Genomic DNA, 17208 nt, shown 5'->3' with positions numbered 1-17208 from the left:
CAGGCCTTTGAGATTTAAATTATACAACAGCAGTATTTGTGGAGTGGTGTATTGTGCTTGTTTTCTTTTTCTTTTATGTATGTATTCCATTAATATGCCACCATTTTCTTGGATTAGGACCCAAGATTGCCTTACAAAATAACCTAAAAGCAATACAAATTTCAATAAACTTAAAATTACCACATAAAACAAGTTAAAAACAAAGTAAAATTATTTAAAAAGCATCCAAAAGTTTAAAAAATAAAGCACTGAAAGTCGTCTTTTAATTCTTCTTTCAAAAAGGTTGTATGGTGCTCCAATACTATTTAACCTCAAAAATAACCCCCTTTTCAAACCATGGTTTGCATCCATACTGCACAATTATAGCTGCTTTATACCACTTTAATTGTCATGGGTCCATCCTGCTAAATCCTTGGATTTATAGTTTGATGAGGAACTCAAAAGGTTTTAGTGCATCTCCCTTGATTTCATAATTATCACTACCTGGCAAAGAATTCTGGACTCTCAACAAACTATAAATAAAAGATTCCATAGGATGGAGCCATGGCAGTCAAAGAAGTACCAAAGTATACCGAATTAGTTGTTTAAGCAATACCAGTTTTGTTTTGGCAGTAGATACATTGCCTGGAAGCTCTCAAGGACAAAAATGTAGTGCTAGAACTTTTTGCAGATGCTAATGTAATGTACACTCTAATGTAGCAGCATAGCAGCTCTTTCTGCCACTTGTGTTTTGATGTAAGCATAGCTTGATCTTTTCACTGTGATCCATGTCAAGTGAATAGAATAAAACCTGAGTAATTACTGAACTTTCACAAAAATCTTGTTCAGCAATTAAGGCCACTGGAGTCATTTGCAAAACATGAATCAAGTTGAGTATTATTCAACCTGAACACAGGTTTTCAAAAACAATTAATGCTTTATGATAGCAAAGAATTACACATGAATCAAAGTGACTTTTAGAGCATGCAGCTTCAACCTTGACAGAAAGATCTATGGTGAAATAAATTTGACAGCCCCAAAATTAGGGATGACCTCTCTGCCTTAAATATTTGCATCATAACAGAAATAACTGTGATACTTGCCAAATCTCTCTCTGCTATGTAATTCTTTAAGCGTCAGCTATGCAGTATGTAATGTATGATACAAATGTGTAAGGAGTTGAAAGAGGCATGGTATCCAGTCCATCTCTCTTAATGGACGAGCCTTTCCACTTGTCAGTTAATCTGGATTCTCTTTGTAGTTCCATTACCATCTTCTGGCCACCTAAGTGCCATTTGAAACCCAACAGGTAGTTGAAACCTAACAGGTAGAGGTAACATCAACACCCCAATGTAGCATTCTTAAGATTTGGAATCTCAGGATATTTATATGAGAAATGAGCAGGTTCTTTGATAATATTTATGCTATCATTATATGCATTCATAGATATTCAGACACAGGCATGTAGCCGGGGGGGGGGGGGGGGGGCTTAGGGGGCTTCAGCCCCCCCCCCCCCAAATTCTCATGGTGGTTCGCGAAAAGGCCTTACTGGTGCATTATTTAAACTGTTATGTGTATTCATATCATGATCTGATCACCATACTCAATATATCCCATATGCATTGGGGTATTGGGGGTAAGGATACAAAAGGTTTGCCAGGGTCAACCCTCTTTCACTCAGACTCACCCCCCCCCCCCCCCCGAATCAAAATCCTGGCTACGGGCCTATTCAGACATATTCATTACCCTTGGGGAGAAATGCAGGTATATCAATGTATTAATGCTGTGGTTTCATCACATTACATTGCATGTAATAAACCATACATTTATTACAGTATCTGTTGTACCATTCTAAGCACTCCAAAGGCACCCGATCTTGTCTGAGTTTTGAAACTAAGCAGGATCAGCCCTGGGATGGGAAATCACCAATGAATACCTGATGCTGTAAGTTATATTACAGAAGAAGGAATGGGCAAACTACTTCTGAGTATTCCTTACCTAAGAAAACCCTATGAATTTCATGGGATTGCTATAAGTTTACAGACAATTTGAAGGGATGCCTACACACGTATGGTCCACTTCCAAGCACAATTCAAAGTGCTGGTCTAGACCTATAAAGCCCTATATGGTTCTGGCCCAGTTTACTTGTCCAAATGTATCTCCCTTTATGACCCACCTCAGAGTTTACGATCATCGGGGGAGGCCCTGCTCTTGATCCCACTACCCTTGCAAGCACAATTGGCAGGGACAAGAGACAGGGCCTTCTCAGTGGTGGCCCCCTGTCTGTGGAATGCACTCTCCAGTGAAATCAGGGTGATTCCTTCTCTCCTCTCCTTCAGGAAGAAACTCAATTCTTGGCTTTGGGACTAAGTTTTCGGGCAGCTAGCTGAGCAACAACTGTAATGACTCATGAGAATTGTCAGTTAAGAGACCTTGGATTGGAACCCTAGACTATGATTTGGATTTGTGGTCTCAGACTTGCTTTGTGTTAATATTTTAAGGGCCAATATTTTAATGTATTTTATTGCTTTTTAAATGTATTTTTATTGCTGTTGACCTGTTTATGTTAACTGTTGTACCCTAACTGTTGTTTTTGTTTGTTTGTTTGTTTGTTTTTGTTGGCATCTAATGACTGCCAATTGTAAGTCGTCCTGAGTCCCCCTTCGGGGGTTGAGAAGGATAGGATACAAATGCTCTAAATAAATAAATATAACATTTAAGATATTACACTTTCCTAAACAGTGAACCTTTCTTCTTCTCTTTAAAAGACTTCTCTATACTGATCACCTAGAAGAACATTAAGCACTTGAACAATATAGTTTTGTCCATTTATCCATTATTCTCAGGTTCTTTCATACTTGCTGTAGCATCTCATAATAAATTATATGGCTATTTCATTAACACTTCAATACATTAACACTTTTATAAAGAACTCTGCCTCTTGTACCATGCCCATAATAATTTATCCAAGAAGGAATACAACCCCTCTGTTGAAGCATTGCATCTTGCTCATTTTAAATAGAAATCTTGCTCATTTTAAACATTGCCTTGTCTGCTGTTGGTTAGAGGAATTTGGATTAGCTTACATGGGTGTGAGTGGAAAGCACTATTGGATATTTTTAAGGCACAAATATTGGTGTGGTAAATCAGCTCAAGGCTATTTCTGTAGACTGAAGGCTCTCACATAAGCCAAGGAAAAGCCATTTAAAGTTTGTTTCCTGTGGACTTCATATTTATCATTCTTTTCATACATTAAATGCATGACTGCAGTTTTTATTAGCATAGCATCAAAGGATAGCAGTGCTGGTAGTAAATGAACTGTCAAGGGAATAAAAGGCTATTTATTTATTTATTTATTCTTTCACATTCTGTTTTCTGTTGAGGATCTGCTACATGTGCTATACTAGTGTAAACTCAGAGGACTGTAGCTTGGCTTAGGGACAGATGCACACTTGCACAGCTAATGATATGGGACACAGTGGGCCTCACAGAAGAGCTAATAAATTTGTTGAGTCAAAAATGAATTCCTTCATGCTTGAGTTGTTTCAACAAAGAAAAGACCATTAGGCTCACAACCAAACATAGAGAAGTTAGAATAGATCAGTGATCATACATTGTTTTTAATTTTGTTTTACTGACACAATGCATGTTACTATTGACAGTGAATTTGATACTATTGCCCATATGGCAAATGTTCACTATTATTTAAAAGTTGTTTATGATAATTTGCATGTAGTGAAAGACAATCAGCATGGGAATGAACAAGAGGTGATAGGTTATTGATCACTAATAGATGACTCTCAATATTATCACAGGAGAAGGGTGGGTATGGTGTAGCCAATGTTTCATGTGCAGCCTCTCCTTTATAGCCCCTGTCTCCCAGATCCTGCATGGACTACCCTGAAATGGTTACTTCCCCCCAAACCATTCCAATATATTCGGTTGGTCATGGGGGTTTTGTGTGCCAGTGTGGTCCAGGTACATTATCAGTTATGGTCAAACTTTCTCTGGATTCAAGTGAACTACAACTCCCTGAAATTAAGGTGAGTTCCCTTCCAATCCCTCCAGTATGCTCAGTTGGTCATGGTGGTTCTGTGTGCCAAATTTGGTCCAGGTACATTGTCCGTGGGGGTCACAGTGCTCTGTCTTGATGCAGGGGGCTTACAACTGTCATCATGTTGAGTCAGTCCACGAAACCCCTCCAGTATGTTCAGTTGCTAACCAATTCCACTCTGTTTGTTGTACACCATAAAAAGAGTAGGAAACAGTTATGGGAGAGGCAGTACATGGGATCATACAAATTCCACATGAATGGAGAGAGTAAGAAACACTGAGATGTCTGTGGTGAAGGAAACACATAAAATCAAGGATGAAATTATCCCCTTATGAAAGCATTCACTTGGGTGGGGGCAGTATTGTGTTTGTGGAGAACATTGGCAGGGGTTTGCGGCTCTTGTACATGTTCATGGCACTCTATAGTATGCAATGTCATTGGAGGGAGGGGCTTTGGTGGCTCCTCATTGTTAAGAGTCATAGTTGTTTTTTGAAATGGGAGCCTGTCTGTGAAAATTGGAGATATAAAGATAGAGATAGATATAGAGATGGATAGAGATATAGATTAAAAATTAAATTGATTATATCTTTCCCTACTCATTTTAACAAATAATAATCAGTTTCTCCTTCATTTCTTTTTTCATGAACGATCAAGAAAACAAACCTAACGTTTTGTCGACATTTATGCTCCTTCTTTTTTCCATGATGAATGAGCAATGCATTGTGTTCCCATGGTTTCCTATTGAATGAATAATCAGACTCCAAGCTCCTTAACAGCAGTGAAGTTATTGTAATGTGTGCTCTCAGATTGCACTTTTTACAGCATTCAATTTCTTAGCCAAATATTTCTATTGGCAAAACTTAGCAACAAAATTCATTTCTGGACCTCATTGATGTTTTTGTGCTGTCCTTGGCTTCTTCAATGAGGAGACGGGTAGGCACCTGACTCTTCAGGGCCCCCTCTTAGGGTGTTACAGGTATGCTGCCAGCACGTTGCTGCCACAAAGCCCAACGGAGCACCACCAAAGGTAATTCTGTGTCATAGCATCATAGCTATGAGAAACGAAACCACCTGTGTGATGAGGTGGAAAGTCTCATAGTCACGTAGATGAAATCAAAAAGTCTAAGCAAAAAAGAAATGTATGAACAACATATGTGAGCTTTCTAATAAATATTTTGAATCTTGCCCAAGATGACCATGTGTACTTTCTCATAGTTTGTTTTCTTGTATTTCCTAGGATGGTATCCTGTCCTTTTTTCATCTTCAACCTAAACTACACAACTGATTCTAGGACAGTGGTTCTCAAACTGTGGGTCCCCAGATGTTTTGGCCTTCAAATCCCAGAAATCCTAAAAGCTGATAAACTGGCTGGGATTTCTGGGAGTTTTTAGCCAAAATACCTAGGGACCCACAGGTTGAGAACCACTATTCTAGTACCTTCTGACTTGGAAGAGAATATAGGAAAACCAAGAAGAGTTATATAACCTCTGTGCACAATTCATTAAGCCCAGCAGCAAACACAGCAGCCATAAGAGGAAGAGGTATATTCAATTTATCAGAGACTGGGGAGCAAGAATGAGAGGAGAAAGGAGGGAGTTAGTGTACCTGAAAAAGGTGTAGAATAGATCTTGGAGAATGGAGCAAATTTATTTAGAAAAATTGGGAGCAGTGATTTGGAAGGAAATAGGTGTTCGGACTCAGCCTGTGATTGAACCTGAGCCTGTGCTTGAACCTGTGAATGTGTTTCAGTCTCCTGATGTTTCTGTGTCTCCTGATGTTTCTGTGTCTGATGTGGGTAATGAGGAGGGAAGTCAGTCCTCTGTTGCTTCTGATATGGGGGATGCTGGGACAGACTCTGAGGTGCAAGATGGAGACACTTCGGTCAATTAGTTTCATGCAGACACTGACAGAGAGGAGCATGGGGCAAAGGGCAGATTCTCATGAGAATGCTTCTGTCAGGCCTTGGGAGAAAGGTTTACTTCCTTCATCTGTGAGCTTTCCAGATTCTCGTTTGGAAACCAAGTATAAGCCTCATGGAATCCTTGTTCAAGTGGTCTCGTCTTCATGGATTTTTCTAGCTTTTTAAGGTGACTAGCAGCGTCTGGTCTATTCCTGCTGCTTGTTTGATTCCTGTCTGGATATCATTGCCTTGGATTATAATTTCATGTTTTTTGGACATTGTTTTTGATTGTTACTTTTAGACACTGTTTCATCTGGCTGCCTTTGAATGCCTTATTGCTTTTTGGAACCTTATCTATCTTTACAAACATTTATTTCTACTGGCTTTTTTGCTAAGCTTTAATAAAAAGGATTGTTCATTTACTCCACGTGTGGTGTGTTTATAGTCAGAGGGGCTAATTCCTGTTCTGGAGTGCAACAATAGGATTGCTTTCTGTGAAATGTGAACATAGACATCAATATAAATTATAGTTCACTTTACCATGGGTGCTTGTGTGTGTGTGTCCATATTATGGAAGTACATGCAACCAACTACTGGTTTTCATAGAAAACACTCTCATTCACCAGCTAGTTATCTGTAACTATTTCTAACTCTAGTTACTGTCTAACCCAGGCCTGTACAACCTGCAGCTCTCCAGGTGTTTGGGCCTTCAACCCCTAGCCAGCTGTTCCAATATCAAGGATTCTGAGAGCTGAAGTTCAAACACTTGGAGGGCCTCAGGTTGTGTGGGTGTGACCACCAGTTACTATAAACCAGTGGTTCTCAACCTGTGGTTCCCCAGGTGTTTTGGCCTACAGCTCCCAAAAATCCCAGCCAATTTACCAGCTGTTAGGATTTCTGGGAGTTGAAGGCCAAAACATCTGGGGACCCATAGGTTGAGAACCACTGCTATAAACAATATAGAGATATGGCTAGACTAGAATATTAAAAGTAAGCATCTCCTTTACAAGTAATCCTAACACAAGGAAATCAGAGAATGTCTCAGATTTACAATCATGTTTCCCATTTGTGAAGAGGTCTTTTGTTGTTGCTGTTGTTGTTGTTTCTGTTGTTATTGTTGTTATTGTTGTTGTTGTGTGCTTTCAGATCCTTTCCAACTTATGGTGACCTTAAGGCAAACCTATCAGGAGATTTTCTGGGGCTGAGAGAGTGTGACTTGCCCAAGGTTACTCAATAGGTTTCCATGGCTGAGTGGAGATTCCAACTCTGGGCTCAAACCACTATACCACACCAGTCTATTTCCAGTTGCCCCAATGTATCCCATCTAAGTTCAATACTTATTTGTTTTTAGTTTTGATGGGACTCCAGCTGACATATTTCTTTGAGATTTGAACTGCTGACTCAGACGACATAGGGTTTATTCTCATAATACAGAAACTGAGATTAACAATCTTTCAATTCCTGTTGGATTCCATTAGGCAGCACATATTGCTGTCTACACATAAATAATGGATGCAGCGTGCCTAACTTTCCTGATACATCCTGAGAACAGAGATACATCAAACTAGATTTTATATGCAAATTAAAAATTGGGCATGGTGAAAAAATGGATATAAAATCTTTTGACATAACTGCTTAGTCTTGCAGAAGCTCTCTTTCTATATTTCAGAGACAGAGGCAAATTAGAGACTTTGACATTTCTGTCTGTTTGATATCCCAACAAATGATGTAAGTCAAATAAAATGCAGGGGATGGCATCCTGCTCCTACTGTTGATATAAAGGCATTAAGGGCTTGTTATTGAAGGCAGGAATTGAGAAAGAAGTTGTACATCTAAGTATCAACAGTGAATTAAAATAAGCTTCCTGTTTAAGACATCAGTTGTTTTTATCCTGCTGGCATAGGCTTCTGGGCTCCTTTCCTAAACCACTCTTGGTATAGATCTCCAACATTACACTCTAAAAAAAGCTAATTAAATTTTATTGAAATGATAGACAAGATAAAAAGACATATTGCTATAAAAGAATGAGGTGGTAGTAGTAATTATAATGGTTATATGATACTAACATGGCTAGCAAATAAGAAAAGTAGGCAATACTTAAGGCCCAACTATTTAAAAGACTTAATAATTAAAGCCATTACAATGTGGTTAGCATAGAAGGTTATTATGAAATTGTAACCACAGCATCACAGGTAGCAACTACTAGCAAATCTCAAACATTAAATCCTAGCTTGAGTCACAGTGGTCTAGCAAACCTAAACATTTTGAATGTTCAGTTATAAAAGGAAGTCATACCTATCACTCCTATAGACAATTCCGGATCCTTAGATGGTTGCAGTAAAAAATTTAAGTAGGTTGATTCTGAGTATCAGGCTCACTTGGCAAAAAAACAAAACAAAACCCAAGCTTCATAGTTGTCCCAGTGTATGTGTTTCTCTCTATTTGTTTATGGGGCTTTATCTAAAATTGTCATATACACATGCATGGCTTTAACACACACCAGACATATGCCCAATTCGTACAGACCTTACAGCCTAGACACATGCAGGGGTTTTGCCGATGCCTCCATTAAGGCAAATAAAAGCAACCTTACCAGGCCAATTAGATTAGACGCAGATGATCAAGACGGCTTTAAACTGTGTATTTTAATGTTGAGACAAATGTTTTTAATGTTTATGTATGCATATAATGAATTCATGTCCTGGCATTGAATGTTTGCCATTTGTATACTGTGCTCCATCCTGAATCCCCTTTGGGGTGAGAAGGGGCAAATATAAATGTTTTAAATAAATAAATACAACTGTGTAAATATGTTCCTATTCCTATAATTCAGAATATGAATGTTTCAAGTGCCTAGATCAATTGGTCTCATGTCCTGTGTATGAACCATATCCCACATCTGTTGCATGTACTTAGAATCATAGAATCATAGAATCAAAGAGTTGGAAGAGACCTCCTGGGCCATCCAGTCCAACCCCCTGCCAAGAAGCAGGAATAGTGCATTCAAATCACCCCTGACAGATGGCCATCCAGCCTCTGCTTAAAAGCTTCCAAAGAAGGAGCCTCCACCACACTCCGGGGCAGAGAATTCTGGTTCAACTTTTCATAATAAGGTTTACCTATTCAAGACTTACGATACCAAGTGGGACTGCAGATGAGTTCTTTTTTTAAATAAGGGCCACTATTTATTTTATCTGTTATCCTCATGACAGCTATAATAATTCCTTCTGCCCCTCTCAGAAGACACCCTCCCAGAATCCCAGAATGGCTTCCGCCCCTCCAGAGGAACCGTGGACATGATCTTCACTGCACGAAAAATGCAGAGAACAAAATCAACCTCTGTACATGGCATTCATTGACCTTGCAAAGGCATTCGACACAGAGAATCGCAGCGCACTCTGGACCATCCTCCAAAAAATTGGGTGCCCAAACAAATTTGTGAACATCCTGCGGCTCCTCCATGATGACATGATGGCAACAGTTTTGGACAGCAATGGCTCCCAAAGTGACCCATTTAAGGTGGAATTGGGTGTCAAAAAGGGATGTGTTATTGCCCCAACTTTATTCTCCATCTTCATCGCTATGATACTTCACCTTGTTGATGGGAAGCTTCCCACCGGAGTGGAAATCATCTATCGGATAGATGGCAAGCTATTCAACCTCAGCAGACTGAAAGCCAAAACCAAGGTCACAACAACATCTGTTATAGAACTCCAGTATGCTGATGACAACGTCGTCTGTGCGCATTCAGAAGAAGATCTACAAGCCACTCTAAACACCCTTGCAGAAGCATACGAGAAGCTCGGCTTGTCATTGAACATTGAAAAAACCAAGGTGCTTTTCCAGCAGGCACCAGCCAACCCCTCTCCAATGCCAGTGATACAGCTTAATGGTGTAACATTAGAAAATGTTGTTCATTTCCGCTACCTTGGCAGCCACCTCTCCACCAAAGTCAACATCGACGCCGAAATACAACACCGCCTGAGCTCTGCAAGTGCAGCATTTTTCCGAATGAAGCAGAGAGTGTTTGAGGACCGGGACATCCGTAGGGATACCAAGGTGCTTGTTTATAAAGCTATTGTCCTCCCAACCTTGCTCTATGCCTGTGAGACGTGGACTGTCTACAGACGTCACATGCAACTCCTGGAACGATTCCATCAGCGCTGCCTCTGGAAAATCCTGAAAATCTCTTGGGAAGACAAGCGGACAAACGTCAGCGTGCTGGAAGAAGCAAAGACCACCAGCATTGAAGCGATGGTCCTCCGCCACCAACTCCGCTGGACCAGCCATGTTGTCCGGATGCCCGACCACGTCTCCCAAAGCAGCTGCTCTACTCCGAACTCAAGAACGGAAAACGGAATGTTGGAGGACAGGAAAAGAGATTTAAAGATGGGCTCAAAGCCAACCTTAAAAACTCTGGCATAGACAGTGAGAACTGGGAAGCCCTGGCCCTTGACCGCTCCAGCTGGAGGTCAGCTGTGACCAGCAGTGCTGCAGAATTTAAGGAGGCACGAGTGGAGGGTGAAAAAGAGAAATGTGCCAAGAGGAAGGCGCATCAAGCCAACCTCAGCCGAGACCGCCTTCCACCTGGAAACCAATGCCCTCACTGTGGAAGAAAATGCAGAGCAAGAATAGGGCTCCACAGCCACATACGGACCCACAAGAATATTGGAAGACAATCATCCTCGGAAAGCGAGGGATCGCCTAAGTAAGTAAGTATAATAATTCCATTATTGAATTGTTGAATTACTGGTGGTCATTTTGAAACCACCACTACTGCTACCAATAACAACAGCAGCAGCAGCAGCAAAAGAGGGAGACTTTATGTATAGTAGTGCAAAATGTTTATTGCCAAAGAGACAAATATGCTTCTATGTTTCTTTCATTTTCTCAGAGCACAATTTAATTAATGCTGTCATCTAACTCTAGTCCCTGCTACACTACCGTATAATCTAGATTATCAAAGCAGATATTCCACATTATCTGCTTTAAACTGGATTATATGAAATTATGCTTCCATATAATGCGGTGCAAAAGGAGCCCCTGGTGGCACAATGGGTTGAACCCATGTGCTGGTAGGACTGAAGACCGGCAGGTTGGAGGTTCAAATCTGGGAAGAGCATGGATGAGCTCCCTCTGTAAGCTCCAGCTTCCAGTGAGAGGATATGAGTGAAACCTCCCACAAGGATGGTAAAACATGAAAACATCTGGGCATCCCCTGGGCAATATCCTTGCAGACGGCCAATTCTCTCACACCAGAAGCAACTTGCAGTTTCTCAAGTCGCTCCTGACATGAAAAAAAAAACCTAGCACAAAGAAGATAATCTGGATTTTATATGGCACTGTAGAAAATGTCAGAGAAAAGACTCCAACTTTAACCGTCTTTCCACACCTGAAGATCTATATAACCCTGCAAGCTACAATAGAAAAAAATAGAAAGTGCATAAAATGTTTTGAAGCTGATAAGGAAAACACATTTGCCCTTCATGTATTTTTAATGAGTTCTTTTCATTATTCTTTATTAACAGCTGCTCATAAAGTCTGGAGGAATACAAACAAATGAACTCTACTTCTTTGCAAATGTGATTTGCTAGGTTTCCTCAGCAAGAATATGTCTATGAATTTCTCCAGGACAATTCACTATCTGTTTTTAATTGAACAATTGTTTGATGTAAGCCACCTTAAATGTAAGGTGGCTAATGTATAGGATTGCTACAATTCAGTGCTGTATATTTGGGCAACTCAGTTTGCATATCGGGGCAGTTATATTTAGAATTGTGTGAATCATGGTGGTTTGAAAAAAAAGCTAAGGATACCACTATACTGTAGAATAAATGCTGTAGAATTAATGCAGTTTGATAACACACTGCGCCCCTGGTGGCGCAGTGGGTTAAAGAGCTGAGCTGCTGAACTTGCTGACTGAAAGATTGCAGGTTCAAATCTGGGGAGTGGCGCGAGCTCCCACTATTAGCCCCAGCTTCTGCTAACCTAGCAGTTCGAAAACATGCAAATGTGAGTAGATCAATAGGTACTGGTCTGGTGGGAAGGCAACGGTGCTCCATGCAGTCATGCTGACCACATGACCTTGGAGGTGTCTACAAACAACACTGGCTCTTTGGCTTAGAAATTGAGATAAGCACCAATCCCCAGAGTCAGACACGATGATTTAATGTCAGGGGAAAACCTTTACCTTTACCTACTACTTTAACTGTCATAGATCAATGCTATGGAATCATGGGAGTTGTAATTTTACAAAGTCTTACCCCTTCTCTGCCAAAGTGAGTTAGCAGTAACACACCTTGAGCCATGGGGAGAAGGGAGTAAGAAATATAATAATAATAAGGTACTGTTGATAACTAGCAAATAGAGGGAGAAAACGTGGAGGCAGTGGCAGACTTCGTATTTCTAGGTGCAAAGATTACTGCAGATGCAGACTGCAGCCAGGAAATCAGAAGACGTTTACTTCTTGGGAGGAGAATAATGACCAATCTTGATAAAATACTGAAGAGTAGAGACATCACACTGGCAACCAAGATCTGCATAGTTAAAGCAATGGTATGCCCTGTAGTAACCTACAGATGTGAGAGCTGGACCATAAGGAAGGCTGAGCGAAGGAAGATAGATGCTTTTGAACTGTGGTGCTGGAGGAAAGTTCTGAGTGCCTTGGACCACGAGAAGATCCAACCAGTCGATACTTCAGGAAATAAAGCCCAACTGCTCTTTGGAGGGAAGGATATTAGAGGCAAGATGAAATGCTTTGGCCACATAATGAGAAGACAGGAAAGTTTAGAGAACACAATTATGCTGGGAAAATGGAAGGAAAAAGGAAGAGGGACTGACCAAGGGCAAGATAGATCCTTGAAATGACTGGCTTGACCCTGAAGGAGCTGGGGGTGGTGATGGCAGACAGGGAGCTCTGGCGTGGGCTGGTCCACGAGGTCACGAAAAGTTGGAAGCAACTGAACAAATAAACAACAACTGTTCCATTATACAAGCTGAGGTCACAAGGGGATGCTGGACAGAGAAAGATAGTCAATTTTACCGGGGGGGGGGGGGGAGGAGTTGAAGGAGGAAAACAATTTTCCCTGTTTTTTCAGGGAAGAACAGGAAAATAGGAAGAAAGAAAGGGGGGGGGGAGGAAACAGTAGGGCCTCTGTGAGGAAAAGGTGGTGAAATGCTAACAGCGCTTTAATGTGGGAAGCAAGCAGAATTCTGAGAAATGTAGTTCAGGGTGGGGCCTTTGGAATTCTCTGCCACAGGAGTCCTTGCCTTCCCAAACTTCATTTCCTAGAATTCTGCTTCCCGCTTTGTGCCTCCTCCTCTTCCGTGTTCATCCTCTAAAGGGATTGTTGGGAATTGAATCAATTTTGTGAGGTAGACAAAGTTTAGAGGCAGTAACTCCAAAGTTTACCTAATAGATTTCCTACTGTTGTTGCTGTTGTTGCTGTGGTTGCTGTTATTTCAAAGGCTGTATGGGCATCCTTTGAAATAAGTTTGACTACTTGGCAGACTAAATGGGGTTGGATTCCTCCCCTTGCACAATTATTTAATTACTTACTTATAGTTACAATACAAACTATATTGTATATTATATATATATTACTAATTCATGCAAGAAATTAAGACAAAATAAATTCCTATGAACAAAAGGAAACTCAGCCTACACTATCTTAGAAATAAATATAATTTTTTAGACTCCTATATTTGAAAGAATTTGGAATTTCAAAGCAATAGTACCTTACTATAGGATATTTGTCCTCCATTCATCTCATATTATTAATTAATCTCTCATTTTATTTTAGATTGTGATTATTTGACCAACTCTATATATACTGCTCCATGTATTTCTATATATCAGGATTTTTTTTAATGAATCAAGTTCCTAGAAATGTGAATTTGCAAAGTTTTAGCATTCCGAATAGATGGTTTGTACTGGATCGCATTCAGAAAGGTACTCAGCAGCACCTAAAAAGGTTACTTGATTTCATCAAAGGCTCTGGGGGATTATGCAAACATGCCAGAGAATAAAAGCATAGGCACTTTTCTATTTTGTGGACTTTGAAATAAATATTCATGTGTTCATGCTGTGACTTAAAGTAAGAGGTCTCAGTTATTATAACCACTTATTCCCTCCAACAGTATTTCTACCCTTTAATGCATTTTCCATGTAGATTGTTTATAAAGTACAAGACTATAAGCACTCCAGTGAGCACCTTATGGAAACTATGTGCCTGCCTTTAAATTGTACCTTTCCACTTGTTTACAAAGGTTTTAGTCATCAGGCTTCAGTAAGACTATGGCCTGTAATTTGTATGGAGAATATTTATGTTTCATCTGGACTTTCGGGAATATTTTTGTTTCATCTGGACTCTTCAGGGAATTCAGATTGCACTGTATCTTGTTCTCACGGATGCCATGAATTGAACAAGATACCCAGTACAATCTACAGTATGTGATACATGTCATAAAGCTTAATAATAATAATAATAATAATAATAATAATAATAATACATCACACAGTCCTAGACGATTGGGAAGTGTTCGACTTGTGATTTTGTGATACGAAATCCAGCATATAGATCTTGTTTGCTGTGACATACTGTGCTTTTGTGTCAATAATAATAATAATAATAATAATAATAATAAATTCTAACCCACCCTCTCTCCCAGGAGGGACTACGGGCAGCTTTCAAGTACAAAGGCTGATACAATCATAAATGCCATATACAATCATAAAAAACAAAGGCAGACATTCAATGGCATATGCAATCATAAAAACATAGCACAATAAAATAGCAAATCATGGTTTTAAAACACTTCTAAAATAGACACTATGGGGAAGATAAATGATCAGGCCTCATAAAATGCAGTAGCAATAAGTACTGTTTAAGTATAGAATCTAGAAATCTAGAAATAGAAATGTAAAAGTGGCTCTACAAATGTGTAAACCCTTGACAGGACATTTGCTTGGAAGGAGGGGGTTTTCCTTCCTGAGTTATGCTTATGTAAACTTAATGTAGGCAGGAATAGGAATGGAAAGAATATCCATAAAAGACAAAATGAAATTATATAAAAATAGATTTCTCAGATTGTCCTTCAAAAATAAGAGCTCACAAAAGGTTGTATCTTACAACCAATGGCATCTTAGAATCAGTGTATTTCTGCATCAAAATTATTGTTTTCCCTGCAGTAAACTTTTTTTTTTTGCGTCAAAATACTCATTTCTATTCAAAGATGTAATAGAAGAAATCTTAAACTCTCAAAAGTCTTGGCAAACTGCAGTGATTCTGGTTATTTTAATTCTAAATGATAGAGTTATCCATTCTTGCATGTGAGATTTACATGTAAGAAAACTTACATTTCAGGGCTAACATGTACTTGTGGATCTCTAAGTGTTTTGTAGTACATTATAAAGAATTTCTAAATCCCAATGGGCTTATTATAGGAGAATCTCAAAAGCCTCACATTAAATTCCCATTGAGAATGTTTAGGGCAGCGTTTCTCAACCTGGGGGTCGGGAACCCTGGTGAGTCATAAGAGGGATTTCAGAGGGGTTACCAAAGACCATCAGAAAACACATATTGTCTCTATTTGGTGGACGTTGGGGGCCTTATAAAGGAAGGCATTCTGCAAACCTAGTCTTATAACCCCTGGGATAAAAGAAGGTGCCGCTTGGGAAATGCATCTGTTGTTTATTTTTAACTAGTAATTGTTTCAGATTGATCAAACATAACATGACACATTAGATGCTAATAACATAATTTGCAAATTGTGCATCAAAACATGCAAATACGCCCAAACCCAATAATACCATACCATATACAAATTGTTAAATACAAAATGAACAGAACAGCACATGCTCTGCATCATTGTACATTCTCACACATAATGCACAGAAATCTACTCTATTTTGGCTTTTTAAAAGAAAAAATATTTTCTGGTGAATAAAAAGTGTAATGTCCATAACATTTTAATTTGCAAGGTAAAATTAGTTTTGCTCTAATTAAAATGTACAATGGATTTAAAAAAAACACACACACACACTAAAACTCCACGTTGTCATTCTCACCTGGAAACTAAATATTAGAAGGCAGATGCTATAAGTTATAGTCAAGGTGTAAGCTCCTTCAAGGCATCACTTTGATGAATGTGGCTTCAAAGGAGTGATTTCCATTTTAATTTACAAGTGAAATGATTCAAAAAGCTGTTGCCCAGGTTATTTTGAGAAGTGTCAAGAATCTTAAAGGAAATAAATTCAAGAACACACAAAAAGGCTAATTTTAGAAACCTTAGGACACACCACTAGCAGTAAAATGCTGCCTAGCAACATTGTATGGCTGCCTTCTCTCTGGTTTTCCAAGCAGCTGCCTCCAATGGTCCAGGTCAAAGAGATAAGCAAGTAATCATGGGGGTCACTGGTGAAAGCTGTTGACAGTTACTAACAGCTTCAGATCCTACACAAGGTTTGTTAGCTATCATGCAGGATTTTTCTATAATGAGCTCATTACACTCTTTTAGCTACTGAGGGCAAACAGGAGATACATGATGGGAGTGCAAAGACCTTTCTTCTGCACTTCAATGAGAAGTGGGGGCAGAGCAATCACGGCTTCCATTTTTAGATAGTGGAACAACTAAGTGGTTGGCCATAATAAAAAAAACTTAGATGCATCTTGTCTAGATGTTTCTTTCTAATGAACTTTAGAACATGCTTAAACTTATAAGTGTAATAAAGTGTAATATCTAAGACACTTCAGGGAATTGCTGGGCTGTGACCATATACCATTGGTTTCAGGAAGGAGACCACAACAGTCTGCTGTTTGTTTACAGAAGTAACTATAAAGTGCCTAAACAAGGGTGCCTTCATTTGGGGATGGGGTATGTGTGTGTGAAACATAATCACTAGTTTATTGTCTTAGGCACAGAGGTCTTTACTTATTTATTTATTTCATTTATATTCCACCCTTCTTACCCCAAAGGGAACTCAGGGCAGAGCACAACATATAAACGACAAACATTCAATGCCGAAACATACTACACTATACACATACAAAAACATTAAAATCACTTATCCTCTGTTTAAAACTGTCTTAAAGAACCATATTGAATCTTTTTGGCATACTAAGAGTTCCTATTGCTGCCTCATTACACAGTCCCAAAGGCTTGGTCCCACAGCCAAGTTTTATCATCCTTCTAAAGGACAGGAGGGAGGGGGCTGACCTAATCTCATTAGGAACGGAGTTCCATTACCGAGGTGCAATCACTGAGAAAGCTCTCT

This window comes from Anolis sagrei, chromosome 5 (genome assembly GCF_037176765.1).
Source record: "Anolis sagrei isolate rAnoSag1 chromosome 5, rAnoSag1.mat, whole genome shotgun sequence".
Classification (NCBI taxonomy): Eukaryota; Metazoa; Chordata; class Lepidosauria; order Squamata; family Dactyloidae; genus Anolis; species Anolis sagrei.
The sequence above is the reverse complement of the archived record's forward strand: the minus strand, read 5'-3'. Positions refer to the sequence as shown.